Below are 6,014 nucleotides of genomic sequence, written 5' to 3'. Positions count from 1 at the left end.
TGTCACGCTAAAGGGGCAGGGCAGGATGGAGAGAAAGTAGTCATCCCATGGCGAAGGGGTTACTCCGCGGTACAATCGAAAACCAAATTTTACTACAAATTGCCGAAACTGCCGTGTTATAGTTAGGAAAGGGGAGGGGCAGGGAAGGATTGATTTATTCGCGTGTGTGTGTGTGTCTGCACATCAAAATATTTAGCCGTCTTTTTTGACGGGTGGCATAAACTAGTGTATAATAAAACGCAATTTTTATGGATATCTTTTCCCGTGTGTTACAGGTCGTCTAAGGGTAATGAAATATAGGTTAAAACAGTAGCCAGCCTCTCTTTAACCACTGCATATCTCGACACTCTCTTATATTACACAAAAAAATAGTAGAATCAATAACATTATCCCTATGTTTATCAGCCTACCTTCACCACTGACAGTCCACGGGATCAATCCTCACGGGGGTAACGAGTAATTTGACAATTTTTCATGTATTTGGTGGTTAGGTGTCTGTGGGGGTCACAGCGTTACTGGACAAACTACATTTAATAATAATAATAATAATAATAATAATAATAATAATAATAATAATAATTACTATTATTATTATTATTATTATTAATATGCACATACAACTAGGTATAGCTATTGGAACATCGGTAGAGCAGTTGAATGAAAGGCTAAGAACAAAGGAAAGAGAAAAGGATATCTATAATACTTCAAACTTGAGGAAAAGGCGAAGACAGATTTGGGGCAACTGGTAGACATCAAGGATAGGGATGATGACATTAAGAGAAGATGGCGAGAATATTATTAGCAATTATTAGATACTGAAAATGAAAAAGAGGAGCTGGGAGAAGCACAAAGGGTGGAGGAGGAGCCAGTGATGGAGAGACGAAATACTGATATGAAGTAGGCATTGATTAAAATGAAGAATTATAAAGCCCCAGGCATATCAGAGTTTCAAATTGAAATGGTCATGATACTGGCTACAGAGGGAGAAGAGTGGATGCTGAATTCATTGAAAGCAATACGGGAAGAGGAAATAATGCCTAAAACTGGGAGGAGAGTCTAATGGTATCTATATTGCAGTGGAAAGGTGACATTGTGGAATGCGGTAACTGCGGTTGAATTAAACAAATAGAGCATAGTTTGAAAGTGCTAGATAGGGTACTAGATGAGAGGTTTGGAGAGTGTAAAGATTTGAAAACAGCAGTATGAATTCATGAGGTGGGAGAGGGGTGGTGGATGTCATCTTTACAGTAATGCTGTTACGGAGAAAGAGACTACAGGGAAAACAGTTCTGTGCTTTTGTAGATTTAGAGAAGGGGTATGACAAATACCAAGAGAAGTGATGTTTTGGTGTTTGAAAAAGAGGAAAGTCCCAGAGAGGTTGGTTAGAATGGTAGAGATGATTTACAAAAGAATAAGGAAAAAAGTAATAACAGCTGTTGGAGAAACAGAAACCTTTGAAGTTAGTGTTGGATTACATCAGCGATCAGAATTAAGCCGGTTTTTATTTGCACTCGTCTTGGATGTGTTAAGTAAAGAGATCAGAAATGAACGAGTTGTGGGAGGTGCTATATGCCAATGAAGCTATGGTTAGCAGTAAGGAAGGTAGGGACAGGATAGCCATACACGGAAGTAGAGGAGCAGTAATAAAACAGGTAGAACAATTTAGATACTTGGGATCTGCTATAAATCAGGGAGGGGGATGTGAGGCTGAAGTTGAGAATAGGATAAAAGCAGCACGCGGAAAGTGGAGGGAGGTAGCAGGAGTGATATGTGATAAGAAAATGCCAATCAAGGTAAAAGTCAAGATCTATAGCACAATAATAAGATCAGTGTTAATGTATGGATCAGAAACTTGGGCTTTCAGACGAAAAGAGGAAACAAAGCTTGAGAGAACAGAGATGAGAATGCTGAGGTGGATTATGTGAATATCACTTCTTGAAAGATTAGAAAATGATGAAATACGAAACAAGGCAGGCGTAGTAAAGTTTACTGAGATGAAAAGTGTGTCCCGACTGAGATGGTTTGGACACGTGTTGAGGATGGATGGTGGAGAGGGAGTAAGGAGGGCTTGGGAAGAACTTGTTAGGGGGAGAACATCGAGAGGGAGGCAGAGAATTAGATGGTGAGGTTAGGTGAAGGATGATATAGAGAGAAGAGATTTGGTGGAAGAGGATGCCTTTGATAGAAGGTATTGGAGAGGGCACATCAGGCAACCGACCCCTTAATGTAGGGATAACGGTGAGGAATAATGGTATTAATAATTGGAAAAGGCAAATTCATATAATGTAAGTGGCATGAAATATAATGAATCCTATTATTATTATTATCATTATTATTATTATTATTACTGCTACTCCTACTACTACTACTATTATTATTATTTGTGCATTTTATCACTATTACTACAGTTATCATCATTAACATAATTATATATCACTATTTCAAGTATTGCTTATTTGACTATCATTAATATTAGCTAAATATTTTAAAGAAAATATGTCAAAGACAATTCAGGACTGTCTTTTCCTACGTCAACCGTACCATTTTCAAAAATACTTCCAAATTAATTTACAATATAGTCTATTTTTACATTTACTTAAGCGATCTATCTCCCATATATATATATATATATATATATATATATATATATGTATATATATATATGTATATATATATATGTATATATATATGTATATATATATGTATATATATATATATATATATATATATTATATATATGTATATTGAATATATATAATATTATACATATTATATACTGTATATAAATATAATATATATATATAATATATATAAATATATATGCATAATATATATACATATATATATATATATATATATATATATATATATATATATATATATATATACTGCACCGCTGGGCGGCGAGCACTCGGAAACTACAATCTCCCAGAAATTGCCCAAACTGCCATGTTGTAGTTAGAAAACGGGGAGGGGATGGGAAGGCTTGAATCTGTATATGCATATCCATCTAAACATTTAGCCATCAGGTTTGAAATTTAGCCATCATGTTTGACGGGTAGCGTACACTAGTACAATAGAAAACAAAGATACTAAATAGTACACAATCCAGTATCTCTTCCGTCCTCAAGTGCAAAAGCAAAAAACCCTGCAGATTTCGTCAGGTGTGGAGGGCGTGGTGTCTTCCGCATTTCACGTGGCCATACGCAGAGAAGAGTTTCGTAAACATGCAATTGATCTTGATCTTGCAAGCGTTGCAAATGCTCTGAGGATTACCAAATTTCATTTGGAGGACTTTTGAAGTGGATTTAAGGGGTTGGCGCAATTATTGCTGATTCCGGCCTGTTTATATGCTAAAAAATAATTAGATGTATAATAGAATTTTTGGGGGTGGTGAGGGAACTACAGTAAAAACATTAGCGGCTTAATATTTAGATATACATGTGCACACGCAAGCTCCAACACGAAAAAATATCCCAGTGAGGAAAAGAAATAAGGAAGTAAATAAACTACAAAAGAAGTAATAAACAAATCAATATAAAATATTTTAATTAGAGTAACAACATTATAATAAATCTTTCTTATATAAATATAAAAACTTAAAAAACCCAGAGGAAGAGAAATAAGATAGAATAGTGTGCCCGAGTGTGTATGTTATGATTGAGACCTTGTTATTTGTGAAAGAAACTGATGAAATTGTTATAATAAAAGATTGAATGCTGTAAAACGCCACGTAACTCAATACCTCAACGTAGTAAATCTTAACATTTCAGTGGGAAAAGGCACCTTAGTGTCTCTTGTACTTACACAATTACCAACATGTCAGTCATCACCATAATCGGTTGATTCCGTCAAATTCAGCGATTGTCACAAGTATCAACGGTCAAAGAAGTAGGTTGGATTCCTTCGAAGAATGGTTGCATCCCAATAGACAGTATATACCTGATAAAAAAAAAATAATAAAATAATACCAATAGACAATACAGTAATTGAGAAAAGGACAGATATCAAGGTATATCTATAGCAATTTAGAGGTTTAAAATCTGCTCATGAATGGCAGAGGCAAGGGAGAGAGGCACTGCCCTAGTTAGCAGGACAATACCCTAGAGACTGACAACACAAACAAATGACCAGAGCCCACGCTAGGACTACGGAGGGACAGGCAATTGCTGTTGACGACTCAACAGTTAGACCCATAGGATCTCCAACACCCCCACCACTAGCTCCCAAAGATGGTGAGGATGCACACACACACTACAAGAAACTAACGAGCTTGAGCGGGACACTCGAACACCTGTCCGGCAGAACGTCAGCAAGTAAAAAAAGGGCAGGGTTGTTACCCTCACGCTCTGATCGAAGGATATTCTAGATAATTGGGCGTTGAACACTCATCCACACACTTGAGGCGTACATGTCCGGTTTGGTTATTCTGGTAATGTCATCACGTACAGTTGGACACAGGTTTCCCTGGTACACCTTGCTCCAAAGAAGTGCTGGCAATGGTGGGCTAAACATAGGACCTAACCGAGCAGTAAGGGTGTGGCTGGGTGCACTTCCTCAGAGCGAAGTGTACTAATAATTCCTGTGTCCAACTGTGCCTTGCACAGAACTGATACGTACCCTCGAGACATGCGTAGTCACTACGTCTTGCAGCAATCTGGCACCAATGTAATATGAGAGAGAGAGAGAGAGAGAGAGAGAGAGAGAGAGAGAGAGAGAGAGAGAGAGAGAGAGAGAGAGAGAGCTGTAAGTACAATGTACCCTGAAACCATAAGAAGGCCTATTGTCCAGCAAAAGATTATCGGGGATACCATACCTCATTAAATCCTTTTGACGATTAAAAAGCACAAACAGTATTTTGGACACAATGGCCCACAGCTGCGGGTTCAAGAGAAGGACGTTTAAATCCTCGTGTTACTGAACGCTGAACACACGACTCACCTCCCACGAATGCCGCTAAACGAGAAATTCGCGTTTTTCGTAGATTTCAAGACAATAAAAATGCGATTCTGTCCTATGAAGGTCATTGCTGGGATTCCATCATTGTCATGCAGGTGTGCCCACAAAAGAAGCAAGACTTAGGTTTATAGTGATAATGAGAATTTTGATGGAGATGGGGAGTATAAGCAAGGGAGGGAAGTTATCCAATTGATACTTGGTGGATTTCGTTTTTTAAGTACTTTCGTAAAGGGGGTGAGAGGAAACTAGAAACTAAAGGAGAGTAAATTGCTATAATCATAATGGGAGGATAAAAGATAAAAATGTAAAAAAGACACAAAAGTACTTGAAATTTGAAAATTAATTTTGATAAAGGAGGAGTATTTCGTAATGCAAAAAGAGAATTAATCCCTTGGCTCAGACAAGAAAAAACTATTAGAATATTATCTATTTTGCTGATATCAACAACAATTAAAAATACGATAATGTGAGATGGAAATTGTAGCTTTTTTTTTTGTTTTGTTTTTTTATTATCATTATTATTACCAGCCAAGTTCCAACCCTTGTTGGAAAAGCAGTATGATGTAAGCATCCACAGGAGAAATAGCCCAGTGAGGAAAGGAAATAAACAGATAGAATAATGTGCTCGAGTATACCTTCAAGCAAGAGAAATCTAACCCAAGACAGTGGAAGACCATGTTACAGAGGATATGACACTACACAAAACTAGAACAATAGTTTGGTTTTGGAGTGTCTTTTTCCTAGAAGAGCTGCTTACCATAACTATAGTCTCTTCTACCCTTACCAAGTGGAAAGTAGCCACCGAACAATTACAGTGCAGGATTTAACCCCTTGAGTAAAGAACAAATTTCAAATTGGTAATCGTCTTTAAATGGGCATTTCCACTAAAAGCCATCAGTGTGTTCAAGATAAATCTCAGTTTTTGATATTCAAATTCTGACGAAGTGCGCGAAGTCCAATACCCAGAACCAAGATTTTTTCATAAATATAATTTCCTGTTACTGTGGCACTGTCTTCCTAACTATTTTATGAATACTGATGAAGGTAAATTCAAG

Source organism: Palaemon carinicauda, chromosome 35 (genome assembly GCF_036898095.1).
Source record: "Palaemon carinicauda isolate YSFRI2023 chromosome 35, ASM3689809v2, whole genome shotgun sequence".
NCBI classification, from domain to species: domain Eukaryota; kingdom Metazoa; phylum Arthropoda; class Malacostraca; order Decapoda; family Palaemonidae; genus Palaemon; species Palaemon carinicauda.
Note: the sequence above shows the minus strand (reverse complement) of the source record.